The following is a 15,559-nucleotide window of genomic DNA, read 5'->3' on the forward strand; positions in this document are numbered from 1 at the left end:
AGTGTAAATGCATCATGGAAAAGACGACGTTGACAGAAAGAAACAGGACTTTTATTCAGAGGAAAAACACTGCGAAATTTACATTTTTTGGTTTTAATGTTCGTCTCCATCCAAAATTCCCTGTATTTGACATCACGTCTTCAGTCTCATGTGTTTGTTTGCACCATAAGAGTAAAAAAAATAAAAAACAGAAAACTCCTGTTTATACCCACTGACTGTATAAACAGCACAGTACGAACCCAAGCAGAATATTATGTGCATGTAACCGTCGTCATTATGACAAACAGTTGATCAGCAGAAGACGCGCAAGTGATTGAAACGTTGACAAGCTCATACAAGCAGACGTCCAAAGTTGTATAATTGTTTACAGACACACAATGGAGTTAAATCACGATGAACCCGAGTGAAACGGGAAGAAGAAGTGAATATTAAACTGTCACAGAGTGATTGGCATTCAGTCTGCACAACACAACAAACTTCCACTGGAAGACGCAGAGTTGGTTTGGAAAAAGCTGTTTCACCACCGACTGAATAACAAGTAAGACAACAAACACCGCAGACGCGCATTTTTACACTTTAGATTGTAATAAGGTACTTTTTTAGCCTTTTTTTAGGACTGGGCAATAAAAAACAAGGATTATTATGCATTTCTTGTTCATATACGGTGGCTGTGGCTCAGTTGGTTAGCAGGTCGCCCAATGACCAAAGGGTTGGTGGTTCAAATCCTGGCTCTGACTGTCCACATGTTGAAGTGTCCTTGAGCAAGACACTAAATCCTAAATTGCTCCCCTACTAGGGTCTTGCAGCACATTAAATTTGTACAAAATGCACTATATAAGTGCAGTCCATTTACCTTATATGTTATTATTTTCTTCACATATTCAGTGAAAACACTTTTTTTTTGTTTTAGTTCATTTCAAATATGCAACAAAACAAAGTAATCTTACTTAGTCCTTGGAAATAAAACAGATTGTAAGAAATCATGGAAAAACAAACTTATACATAAACATGAAAACAAAGTCTGACTTCATTTGCACATTCCAAAAGCAGTGGGAGGAATAGAAACTTATACTGAAAATATGTTAATGTTTTGCTCAGTTTTACCATTTTACATGAAACTAGTGTGTTGACCCGTGAGGATCCACAGGTTCTAGATGTGGTCGTTTTTATGCAGCTGTGTATTCGTACATGCTGTACCGCATTTGTCCAGCAGTCTCCGCCAAAGAGTTCTGTCCATAGTAACGTGATTGTAAGGATACTGTATTCCAAAAAGACTAATATCTGCCAAAATATAGGTTCTAATCAACTTGCCGTTTTCGCTAGTCTGTTCTTTGATCAAAAATCCATAAGTATGACAAACTGCAGCTGTCAGCTCTGTACGGATTTAGTGTGAATCCACAAACACACACACACACACACACACACGGAGGCCACTTGGCTTTTATAATATAGATTATTATGAATGACTGAAATGCCCTCTTGATGGCCAAGCATTTGTCAAGTTCTGATGATAAAAGAAACAGCATAAAAAATACAAATAAATGTCCTTGGGTCATTTTTGTCAGTTTAATTAATAATTAAACACAGAAAAACAACAAAAATAAGCAGCAAATTCATGGAATCAGGAAATCCAGTGTGTCTTTGTCCTGATAAGGTCATTTTCATTTTGTTAGATCTTTAAGAATTAGTTAAAAAACCACAAAAAAAAAAATTGAATTCCTTAAACTTTGTTCAAGACCAAAATCAACTATTTCATTTATTATGATATTTATCAGAATTGACTGAAATCAACATAAATTTCATGATTACTATTATTTCTTTTCATCTAACTTTATGTAATTTCATTTTTTTATGTTTATTTGGAGGTGTTTTACGTCACTACATTTTATTTTGACGTGTTAAAAGCGTAATTAAATCCTTCTTTCTCTGTGTTCATGTTCTTATACCTTGTGCATTTTCCCCGTTCTGTCTCCCAGGAAGGCGATGGTGTGTCCCGCCTCTGTCGCCGTGGTGACGGCAGTCAGCTGGGTGTCGGAGGTGTAAGTGGGCGTGGCCGGTAGAGGAAACGGCCGCTGGCGATGGGGTTGGGCGTGTGTTCGCCACACAGGGGTAGTCAGTGAGAGAAAACCTGTTAACAGAAAGAGTTCATGTGAAAAAAAACGAGGAATCAAAAGTTTCAAAACTACAGTATGTGAGTGAAAAACAGTTGTATTTTTACACTTATAACCTACATTAGTGAGGGGTAATACAGAGTTTGGTCGGTTTTTGTTCATTTTTTGGTCATTTTCTTCATGGTAGGGTTTGGTTCATTTTTGACCATTCTGTTTATTGTGTTGATGATCATGTTGGGTTTTTTTTAAATTACTTTGGTAATTTTGTTGTATATTTCAGGGTATTTTGTTCATTTTGACCGTTTTGTTCATTGTGTTGATGATTATGTTGGTTTCCTTTTTTAGATTTTGTTAATTTTGTTGCATATTTAAGGGTTTTTGTCTCATTTTTGAGCTGTTTGTCATTGTGTGATGATCATGTTGGGTTTTTTTATTATATTTTATAAATTTTGTTGCATATTTCAGGGTTTTTTTGTTCATTTTTGACCATTTTTGTTCATTGTGTTAATGATCATGTTTTTTAATTAGTTCTTATTAATTTTGTTGCATATTTTGTTTTTTGTTTTTTGTTCATTTTTGACCATTTTTTAAAATTGTGTTGACAATCATGTTTTTTTTTTTTTTTTTTTTAAATTAGATTTTGTTTATTTTGATGCATATTTCGGGGTTTGTTGTTAATTTTTGACCATTTTGTTCATTGTGTTCACGATCATGTAATTATTTTTTTTATTAGATTTTGTTAATTTTGTTGCATATTTTGGGATTTTTTTGTTAATTTTTGTCCATTTTGCTGACTATTATATTCTTTTGCACTATTTTAATCATTTTGTTGGTTTGTTTGATCAGCATTTGTTCATTTTGGGTCATTTTGAATAAAATTGACTTTTCCACTAAAATATATGATTAACTGAACATGAACCACAGTATCTCCATCACTGTCATTGATCCAACTCCATGGGTTTTACTGGTGAATCAGTGTTGTAGAAGATGACGGTGTTTCCACGGTAACTACGGAGCCTCTGAACGTCCAAATGGGTCATACCTGGACGTTGGGTCTATCTATTTGTGTCACATTTTACAGAAACACAACCAGTGTTTGCAGTAAAATTCCTGATAAGCTCCACCCATTTCCACCTTTTTGTCCAAATATGGTCATGTCTGTCTCTAAAACCTGGGACTATAAACCCACCATTATTCTCGAAAGAGTAAATGCCACAGAAGAAATGAAAACGCCTACTGTTAAATAAATTCTGGTGAAATGATTGATCAGAACCCTCCTCTTTCTTCTTCTACTTTCATTAGATCACAGGTGTCAAACATGCGGCCCAGGGGCCAAAACCGGCCCGCCAAAGGTTCCAATCCGGCCCATGGGATGAATTTGCAAAGTGCAAGTTAGGGCATCGAACTCAAAATAATCTGTAAATAATGAAGGCACAAAGACACGTTTTTTTCAGAAGTACAGGGATGAGGGAGGTGTTGGGGATCACTGGGTGTTATAAAGATGTACAAGTATGTGGTATGTGTATATATATGTATGTATAGGTGTGTGTGTGTGTGTATATATGTATGTGTATATGTGTGTGTGTATAGAATGTGTATGAATATGTATTTACATATATGTGTTAAATGTAAATCATATTATATTTGTTCATAATGATATAAAGCCGGAAACAAAATTATTTACTAATAAGTATCAGTCATATTATGGTATATAGTATAGATCTGCTTAGACTAGGAAGGTTATTATTGTTATTAATTATATAAGGAGAAGGGGTGGGAGTTTATACGTTTGTACTTCTTCTCACTCCTTTTCGAATATGTATTATATGTATTATGTTTAAGTGTTTTGTTTATTTATTTTCTTTTGTTTGCCATTCATATTGAAATAAATAATACAAATACAAAATGACAACACCAATTTTTTCGCTTTGATTTAGTGCAAAAAAAATCATTAAATTTTGAAAATACTTACACTAAGAAACTATCCTTTAACAATAAAATGTGAATAACCTGAACAAATATGAACAACCTGAAATGTCTAAAGAGACTTAAGTGCAATCTTAACAATATTCTGCCTGTTACTAAATGTTTTGTGCCTTTGTAGATCTGACCTATAATACATCTGTATAAATGATAAGTCGAGGCAAAATACTGATCAAATTGTTCTTATATTTCTTAACAAATTTAATTTTTTTCAGGTTATTCATATCCTTTTTGTTTGGATAGTTTGCAAATGTAAATATTGGCATAAGTCAATGTTATTTTTTGCACTAAAACAATTTGGAGTTGTCGTTATTTATTAGCTATCATGCTGTTATTGTACTGGTCCGGCCCACTTCAGATAAAATTGGGCTGAATGTGGCCCAAGGAAGAAAATGAGTTTGACACCCCTGCGTTAGAACCATGTGTAATAGAACCTAAGCTCCACCCATTTCCACCTTTTTGTCCAAATATGGTCACGTCTGTCTCTAAAACCCGGGACTATAAACCCCAGTCTTCCCCCTGCACCGTCCAGGAGCCTGTGAACATCCACTGCTTCCATCCAGCCAGTGTTTCCAACCGTGAACAAACCCAGAATGCACTTACTTCTCATTATCTCTGCTCATTTGTTCTCATTTTCGCAGTTATTTGCCGCTTTAATGCTTCGTCTGCCTGTGAAGGACACCGATGGCCTCAATGTTTTTGTGAGTGTTTGCTCCGAGGTAACTGGAGATTTGTGTTTCCTTCGGGGAGTTAGTAATTATCAGCCGACGCGATCGTGTTCTGTGGGCTGTTCAAGCCTGAGGCCGCCGTTACAGCCGAGCCCTGAGGGTGGAACTAAGTCAGCGCTCTGAGGCCGATCCCCCTCCTGCTGTCGGTCCAAACGCCAACACTAGACACTTATTTATACGTACATTAGTTCTGTTTAGACGGACTCTAATAAAATGTTTAATTTAGTGTTAATTCGTTTAACTGCTGCTGTGTTCTGGGAGGTTTGGGGTTGTGTGTCTGGACTGAAGGAGCTCACATGTATCCTGTATCCTCATGCAAATACATCCAATAATGTGCAATGATCCTGCAAAATGTGAATTATAGGTAATAAAACATGCAATACAAAAACAATGTAATATTTATTCAATATTTACTCAGATACAAATGCACTATTTTATAGACCTGTCATAGATATACATGCTGTTAATACTGTTAATATTGTGTTTATTCATATTTTATGTTATTTTTATTTTATTCTACTTTTAATTCTAGTCTCATTTTACTTTGTTAAATTTTATATTAATTTTCTTATTTTACTTTTCATTGCTTTGTAATTTCATCTTTGCTCTATTCTTTATTTCTGACGTTTATTGATCTGACGTTATTTTTTCTTCTGTATTTATTATTTTTTTATTAATATTGTTTCATGGACTGGAGTAGCACTTATAATTTCATTGAACACACAATAATAAAGTATATAGATAATAAAGGCTATTCCATTCTATTCTATTCTATTCTATTCTATTCTATTCTATTCTATTCTATTCTATTCTATTCTTTAAAAAAAACAACCTGGACATAATATACACAATTTTCTTCTTTTTTTTTTTTTGTAATAATCTGACAAATTTACATCATAATTTCCAACCTAAAAACCTGAATTTTATCTGTTTTAGATCCTTTTTCAATTATTATTATTTCTCAGAGGTAAATATTGTGAATTTCACTGCACAGCATTTGTCCAACAGTTTTATTTCCTGTTTAGATGATCTTTTTTTTCTCTCTTTTCTGTGATCAGTAAATATTTGACTATTTGTGATAAACTGATGGATGATGTGCGTGCTTCATGTGTTGGGATTAAAATCCTGCTCCTTCTTAAGATAGATAAACTCTTTAAAAAGCCTGTGGATTCAGTGGAAAATGCATCATCACAAGCTGAAATATAGAGTTTTTAGATACACGGTGTTGACAGGACAGTGGAACTACAAATATAAGATGATTTTATAGAAAGGATCACAGCTGTTTTAACTCCAGACATAAAAGGGACATTCAGGGTCTCCTTTGGACCAGAACTGTGAAAAATGACTTTTGTACGATCAGAACAGAATCAGAACATCTTGGTTTTGTTGCTGTTGAAATAAGATATGTAAGAATGAAGACTGAGTACATGTTGTTCGTGTCTGTCAAATGTTACAGAAGCATTTAAACCCAAAAACTAATTCTAAATAAGCAAAATAATGTGGAAAAAATGACAAAAATTAAGCAAAAAGTAACAATTTTGTTGATTTGTGATTTGTTGGGGGGATGAGGGGATCAATACCCTCTAGTTTTTACATCCTTACTTCTGCTCAATGAATTTCATCCTCGGGGGGAAGGGTGCAACCAACCAATGTAAATAACAGCAGGTTGTGACAGTTTCTTCCACCTACAGTTGTCCCTCACTATAACGCATTTCACCTTTCGCAGCCTCGCTGTTTCCTGGATTTGTTTGGTGCAATTTCGCATGCTTTTTTTTTTTTTACAGCGTATGAACGCGCATTGTGTTCTGCGTCCTGATTGGCTACGGGACTGTAGACCATTGTCAATCAATCTCCTCCGTGCCGTGTCTCCTGTACAGTACAGAATGCGTTCTTCTTGCCAAATTTACAGAAATGTTCGATCGCTAGCAGTGTGACTCTGAAGTGCTCTATGTTTGCTAGTTTTCTCCCCGACAAAACCCACAATGTCGACGAAACGTTCCGCACCAACAAAGGCACCTGCGGTCGCACCCAAAAGGCAGAGGAAGACGCTAACCATCGCACAAAAAGTTGGACTTCTGGACAAAAATAAAGCTGACTACTTTGCGGATTTCCTCTTTTGCGGGTTATTTTTAGAACATAATCCCTGCGATATATATCCTACATTACTGACACTGACGTTCACCTGAACCCAACTGTCGACAGTCTCAGAGTTCACTAACATGCCCATGTACTGGGTGCCATAAAGGGGGGGGTAAATGTCACAAATTCATGGGGCCCAGCATTTATGGGGGGCCCATAGAGCAGTGGAGGGGGTCCAGTGGATACAGGTTAGAAGTTGTGAAAATTTCGTGTAAGATCCGCTGAATAATAGAGGAATAGAACCTGGAGTTGGACGTTGAAAGTATGTAAAGTTTCACTTTTGTTTCACGCCAGCGTTAGTTACATTAGCTATGGACCGCACCCCCACGAATATAACTGACCCCCCTACTTCACCCCCACTCTGACAAAAAAAAAAAAATTAAAATAAAAAAAGTCTGTTTTTTTGACAAATCGCACCCTGCTTACAATCACGTTATATTTATATTTCTTCCTAATAATACAAAGTCAGAAACAAAATTATTTAACAATACATTATCAGACATTAGAGTTTAGATATGTTAGACTAAGAAGATTATTGTTGTTATTAATTATTTAAGGAGAACGGGTGGGAGTTTATAAGTTATACTTCCTCTCACTCCTTTGGAATGTGTATTTTATGTCTTGTGTTTAAATGTTTCGTTTGTATACATGCATATATGTATAATTTAATTGTTTTTTGACATTCATATTTGAAATAAACTCTTCAGTCAATCAATCAATAAAATCTGGATTACTTGTTTTTTGATTTTTGCAGCCTGGTGTATGTCAATAATTTACAGCAGCATTGGCATTATTATTATTATCATTATTTTTTGCGCCACTTCAAATGTGTCAGTGCACATTTTTTGTGTTGTTGTAATTTTCCGTTGTTTATAATGTGCAGGTTTTAGTGGTTGGGGTAGAATTTTAAAAATCATACGAAAATTAGTCACTTTTGAATTCTAACCTAATATAAACTGTGAAAAATAATCTGATCTTTTCTAACATAAATGTAAAGTGTGCATAATATGCTCATCTGGACAAAGGAAGGTATAGAAATAGAAACTCACTGACAGAGGCTGTTCTAATGCTTGTACTTTTACTGATATGAGGTGTGGAATCTGAACCAGTGCTTGTAGTGAAGTCTTTCTACAGTGAGTGGAAGGTGTTTCTGGATAAATAAAGTATCATCAGTTGAGCCTGAAGGCGGTGGACGGGGTCAGAGGTCACGAGGTCGTAACGGGTCAAACTGAGAAAAACATTTCTTTATTGCATCGAGTTGAAAAAGGAAACAATCAAAAACAAATGACTGTAGGAAACAGTGTCCGGGGTGGGCGTTCTGGGGGGTTATTGGATTTCCTCTTCACTAACAGGTATTAGAAAATAAAAAATGAGTGGTTTTCATCTTTGTGGCAAAATTTCTTCCCATTTCTTGCAGAAAATCCTCTTGTGCCCTGAAGCAGACGCGTTTATTGTTTTGCAAAAACAACACACGGCTTCATTTCCACATATCACAGTCGATTAACTCATTCATGTTTCGTCTTATAAATGAGTTTCAGAGCATGAGGAGGAAAAAAAAGTTAGATTTTTACTCTCAATGGCTCATTTTAGTCGGGTTTTTAATTCCCACTGAAAAACATGTACACTGATGAATGTGTTTGTTTCTTAATCAGTTTCAAAGAATGTCTGGACTGTTTCATTTTGATAGTTTTTACTCAGAAGATTAGACAAAACAGGAACAAAAGCTGATTTATGTGGGAAAGAATGTTCTCTAGAGCTACTTTTCAAGGTTACAAACATCAGTGAGCAATAAAATATCATTTATTTTAGATTAAAAAGCAAAAACCAGACCTGAAAACTAGTGTCAGACATGTGGACGGGGCTGGTTATTACCCTGGAGGAGGAGCAGCTTTTACGCTTCTGTTACCGATTAAACATAAACTACTGAGGTGATTTTCATGAAACCTGGAGGGAGGGGTAGGGCAGGGGTCAGGGACGGAGGGGATCTAAAAAAGAAGAGGTGCATGCTGGGATCAGTGGCTGGTGGAGCGCCCTTCCTGTTGGGACAGCGCTCATTAATCAGCAGAACGATTAGAGTTTGGAACTGTAAATGAGGCAGAGTTGGAATCTGTCGTCCTTGAACACGTTATAAAAACTAAACACAGAACAGAAGCAGAAGGTGACATGGAGAACGGAGAACCGACAGGACCGACAGGACCGACCGTCCACTCATTCCAGTTTTATTAAACCACAAACCAACCACAGACTATGACGTTCTGGTTCTGTTGGTGCCTGTGGTCAATTCAGCCCATTAAACCCTTTTATTGTGTCTTCATTGAGGTTTTGAAGAATTTAAATGAACAGAACTAACAGTTAATATACCGTTCCATTACAACAGAGTTAAAATTCTGTCATTATGGAATGAAAGAGTTCCTCAAATACCAGAGAAGTTTGACCTTTTTCTTGTTTTAGGCCAGTGGTTCGCAACCTATTTTGGCTCGTGACTCCATTTTAACATCACAAATTTCAGGTGACCCCAGACATTCAAAACAGAGACCTTTTTTTTTGGCTAAAATTAATTTGTTTTTGATCATGTAATAGTTTGCCATACTATGTTGCAAATAAGCGTTAATTTTACACAACATTTAGACTATATAATGTACATTTTATTAGTAAGTTTTAATTTTTTAAAAATGAATTATTAGAAATTTCAGGCAACCCCAGACATTCAAAACAGAGACATTTTATTTGCTAAAATTAATTTGTTTTTGATCACGTAATAGTTTGCTATAATATATTGCGAATAAACATTAATTTTAGGCAACATTTTGGCTATATAATGTAAAATTTTATTAGTAAGTTTTAATTTTTTATCAATTACCAGAAATTTCAGGTGACCCCATTTGAATTCCAGGCGACCCCACGTGGGGACCTGACCCCAAGGTTGAAAAACACTGTTTTAGACTATTTGCTGCGAAAAAGCAACTTATATTAATAAGAAGTTAAAGCTAATCTTAGCTTGATGGTAACATTAATGTCTAAAAACAGACTTAAGGCTCATTTAAGTGACTAGTGGCATTGTACCCGTGGTGCCCTGTATGGAAGTGCCCTCCTGTGGTGCAACAGCGGCATTGCACCCAAACGCCCTCCTGTGTCCCGTGCTGCAACATCGATGGGATGGACATCGATGGGACGGACACGGGGCGGGGCCGAAACACGCATTATATTGGTAGGATGTCTTAAATATGTAAATACGTCATTTTGTCCATATTTCTGTCCGTCACTTGGAATCTTATGAATATGGACCAAATGCAGACTACATTGCAGTACCACTGGGAACCATAGGGGGCAGTGTTGAGATGTGAGGTGAGTAATTCCCAGAAATGGCAGAACTTTTCGAAGAGAAACTACCGACATATTTACCAGAACTAACCCTTCTCAGTTTTAATATCAGTAAAACCTCCTATGTTGTTGCCATGTTTGTTATTATTGACTTTCTTCTTCTTCTTCTTCTCTAAATAAACTCTACTCTTCTTCGTGGTATTTGGCCAGAGCAGCGCCCTCTAATGGAGTAATGCCAAACACTCATTCCACAGTAACCAACCACAGACGATGACGTTCTGGTTCTGTTGGTGCCAGTGGTCAGTTCAGCCCATTAAACACTTTTATTGTGTCTTTATTGAGGTTATGAAGAAACAGAACTAACAGTTAATAAACTGTTTCATTACAACAGAGTTAAAATTCAGTCATTATGGACTGAAACAGTTCCTCAAATACCACAAAAGTTTGACCTTTCTCTTGTTTTAGACTCTTTGCTGCTATAAAGCATCTTGTTTGGTTCGACTCAGAGTTTGCATGTTTGTATTCACACCTGAAAAAAAAGGGCAGACTTTCCAGGGAAACAAACTGTGGTCCGTTTTAGACCAAACTCTGTAGTTCTGAATACACCCGCATATAAATCAGAGCTGTAGCTTTTGTGTAATTCTGCTGAAAGACAAATATGAGTGACCGTAAACCCTTCTGAATGAACATGTGATTAAAGAAAACATCGAAAATCATGGTTAAAACGACCAAGACAAGTATAAAAGTAATTAGAGCCAACTGATATGAACTGATTGATGATGAGATGACAGATAAAAACACACAGAGGAAGTCACCAGGCGGCGGTGGATGGAGGTTTTGTTTTGTTTACGAGCCTCAGCTTCAAGTGACTCCTGGAAAACAGCGAGCGTTGGTTCTTTGATGTGGAACGTTAATAAATTCTACTGTTCTGCCGTCGACTTAAAGCAGTCGTTTGATCATGAACGACGCCGTCTACTGATCCGATTCCTCTTCTGATCTGTAAGTTCTAACCTGGAAAACCGCTAAATACCACATTAAATAAATCCACGGCTGGCGGGGTTTCGCCGTGGTGCGTTCGGTCGCCGTGGTGATGTGGGTCACGGCGGTCCGTCCAGCTGTTGGGACCGCTGGCTTTGAGTGACAGCTGTCTGTGGATAAATCCAGCTGCTGAAGATGACGGCTCTAATCCACACTCGCACACACACACGGTGACACACGGTATTAAGGTCACCGTGGCGACAGATGATGACCATTGACAGGTTTTAACAAATCAGCTGCTAATCTGTGATGTCACTCTGATCTCGTCAGGCGTCGGTTCCAGGTAGAACGGAGATGATGACGGATCGCACTTTACAGCCCGTTTCCACTCGACTCAGTGGACGTAGTATTATGAATTATGTTTATTCTGTTGTTTTACTCAGTATTTTTATTTCACTGTTTTTAATTGGGCAGCTGTTTTTATGTCTTTTTAATCTATTCTTGTATTGTAGTCTATCACTTTGCTTTTTTATTCTTCTCTACGACATTGTTTTTAATTGTACAGCTGTTTCATATTTCTATTCTTGTATTTTATTCTTTTATTTTGGTTTTTCCTCTGTAAGTCGCATTGGAAAAAAGCATCTGCCAAATGCATAAATGTAAATGTAATGCAGAGGTGATTTCTCACAGACTGTAAGGGAAGCGCAGTTTCCCCTAAAATTATGAAAATTAAATGGTTAAATCTGTTTGGTTGTGTTGACATTTCATTGACTACAAATGTGTTCGAACACGTTCATCTCACAGACGAGTTCGTTCAGAATCAGCTTTATCACAAATCACAGACTGGATGTTGTTCACTTCTCCTCCATTCCCGTGTCTCTGTTTTCTCCTCCATCTCTGCTCAGTGCATTTGTCCGTAGACGCTCAGCGTTCATGCACTTCAATGGGACTGAGTGGAACTGTTTTTTCATTGCCTCTAAACTGGACGGTAATTGGATAAATGCCATGATGTTGTCCCGCCCCCGGACGCTCTGTGTCTCTTGGGGTGAATGGAGCTGTGGGCGGAGCTTGGCCGGGCCAGATGCCAGGCTTCCACGAGGATCGGTCCCAGGCTGAATCCCATTTGATTGACAGCTGTTTTGCGATCTACTCCCTCACTTGACACAGTTCAGTTTAATACCGTCGCACATTCTGCTGTGAAATCGAAAGAGAAACCACTACGAAATTACTTCATTAATTCATTTCTTGCACTGTAAACACACAAATACACAAATCAAAAGGACCGGAGGACCGAATTTATGTTTAAATAACTTGACAATTTTTTTGATGTAAGCCGACAATGAGCTTCCCCTGTCTGAAGGACAAGCAGCCGCCACTGATGTCATGTAATGTTTTTTGTGGATTTTAACCCAGAAACTCACCATTTATTAGAATATTATCCTTTGTATTTTGCATTTTTCAGTGTAAATCATGTATTTTCCTATATTTAATTCACTCATCATGTAGATGTTCATTAAAGCTCAGAGTAAATTCAAAGGTTTTTATATCGAAACAGAGAAAATGGAATAAAAAAAAAGACATTTTCAGCAAAATATATCATTAACTGAATATAAACCAAATGTCTGCATCCTCTGTCATTTATCAAACTACATGTTTTTTGCTTTTTTGGTTTTTTTTTCAGTTCTGTGCAGTTTATGGCTTATTTTGTTCCTATTGTTTCTTATTTTTGTTAATTTTTCTAATTAATTTTGTTCAATTTATTAATCATTTTGGCTGTTTTTGTTCATTTTTTTTGCTTATTTTATTATTTTGTACTTAATTTTAGTCAAATATTTGCTTATTTTTCAAACTATTTATTAGTTTGTATATTTTCAATTAATTTTTGTTCATTTTATTTCTTTTTAATATAAACCAAGTGTTTCCATCCACTGTCATTGGTCAAATTCCATGGGTTTTACTTGTGAATCAGTGTTGTAGAAGATGACGGTGTTTCCACGGTAACTACAGAGCTTTTGTGTAATGGTCCATATTTCAATGGTTTATATCATGTAAATGGTTACAGATAATAATATAGTTCCCATTGATCACTGATAGGAAGTCATATATGGACTTTCATTTGGGTCCGTGAGCTTTGACCTTGAGTGACCTTGAAGGGTCAAAGTCAAGGTCACTAATGTCTAGATTTCAACAATCTTCTCTGAAACTACCGGTCGGATTAATTTTAAAATTTTATATGTATCTTTTTTGGGACAATGTCTACAAAGTCATAGTTTTGAGAACTAATTTAGATTTTTGAATTTTCTACTAATTTTTGAAATATTAGAAATGCGCGTTTCCTTCTAATGGTCCCTATATTGATGATTTATAACATGTAAATAGTTACAGATGTCAATATAGTTCCTATTGATCACTGATAGAAGTCATACATGGACAGGGACATTGGAACTATTTTTCGTTCTTTTTTCATGTTCATACTCACGTTGATAATTGATTAAGCTACACAATGACCTCTGGGCCTTATTGTCATGAGGCTTTGTCTAACAGTTTTTTGAACTGTACAATGTTTTAGAATATATTTAGATATTTATCCTTATTCATCTTTTATTGAAGTTTTCTATTTTTATTTTTAATATGTCTATTTATCCTTTTATATAAAGACTGTTATTGTTCCTGTTGTGCACTGAGCCACTGCATCTTAATTTCATTTTGATGCAAATTTTAAAGACAAATAAAGTCTGTCTAAGTCTAAGTCTAGATTAAACTGAAGTGAATTCACATTCAGCCTCAAAACAACCGATGATAGAAAAATTAAACCAAAACTCAGCATCTGTTTAAGGGTCAAAACACTGATTTATGACAGGGTGGTGTGCAGTGTCTCTATTGAATTATATATTCTACTGCTTTAATTAAAAAAAAAAAAAAAAAAAACAGAATATAATGAAATTATTTTCATCATTTAGCTGCTGTGGGTTAAATACTCACTTTAAGTGTTATTATCTGATTATAGTAAAGCAGTGAATTCAGTCGATCAAAATGAGTTTTCACACTAAATTTGATATTATTTTACATCTGAAACAGCAGGAATTAAAGGCAAAGGCCTGTTCATTTTTGCGGCAGAGGGGAATGGAGGCTGTGTTTTTATTACATTCATTTATTTGACCAGAACCAGACTATGCACTGCAAAAAAGAGGAGTCTGAAAACAAGATAAAAACACTAAAGCTGAGGGAAAAGATACAAAAAAACAAGTGAAATATCTGTTCATGCAGCAAGATCAGTTCACCAGACAAGACTTTTTGAATTAAGAATAGAAATAAGTATGTCTACAGATGTATGAGCACTTAAAATAAGAAATGAACTCTTAAAACAAAATAAATGATCTAACACTTCTACATCTAAGGTTTTTTTTTTTTTTTTTAAATCTTGGTAAGAACCACATAATTTGCAGTGTGATGAAACCAAAAGGACCAGACGTTTCAACGGGGATGAACTTCTTGTGTTGTGTTGAACATAACATCACACAGCGGTTTCATGTGCCGTTGCCATGACAACCATCTACATCGAGGGGGTATTATAGTGTGAAGTACCAGGGACAAAGAGGGAGTTGAGTCGAGTCGAGTTGTTTTTTTTTTTGTTTTTTTTTGATTCTCAAAGTTCAGCGACCAGACAAATATGTTTGGATTCTGTTGGAGTTTGAAGGTGAAACTGAACAAAAATCGCAGCCGACTGAACAAAGACGCACAAGGTTAAGAGTGTGTAGTATTATTATAACACCATCTGACTTTACCATCACAGCCCCATACAGAAAAATAAAGGATTCAGGAATGACAGTCGATCTTTTACCTTTTGATATTGTGTGTTCTGAAGGTTTCAGACTCTTTCAGTGGGTGCATAATGGTTGTTTTTTTTTTCCTTTTTCCTGAACATCAGAAGTCCAGGATCATTCACAGCTTCAGACTGTGATTGTGAAGTGAATTTAAAGGAATCCTAGACAGTAGTTCTACAATTTATAGAATACGGATGTCGAACATATGGCCCGTGGACCAAAACTGGTACGCCGAAGTGTCCAATCTAGTCCGTGGGATGAATTTATGAAATAGACTGAAGATATTAACGATCAAAGATGTTCAAATTATTTTAGGTCAGGTTCCACAAACAGACCAGTATGATCTAAAGTGGGTCAGAGCAGAACAACACAATCATAATAACAAATAAACTTTTACTTTATGCATCTATAGTGTAAACATGTAAATATTATTTAAATCAAAATTTGTAGAGATAGCAGATTACTCTTTTTTGTT

General features: G+C 35.9%; 1 pseudogene; it reads right to left on the reverse strand.

Moving 5' to 3' along the window:
* The window catches only part of LOC115422151 (plexin-B1-like), a 175,101-nt pseudogene that overhangs the window by 48,184 nt on the left and 111,358 nt on the right, over positions 1-15,559 (reverse strand).

This window comes from Sphaeramia orbicularis, chromosome 7 (assembly GCF_902148855.1).
Source record: "Sphaeramia orbicularis chromosome 7, fSphaOr1.1, whole genome shotgun sequence".
Lineage (NCBI taxonomy): Eukaryota > Metazoa > Chordata > Actinopteri > Kurtiformes > Apogonidae > Sphaeramia > Sphaeramia orbicularis.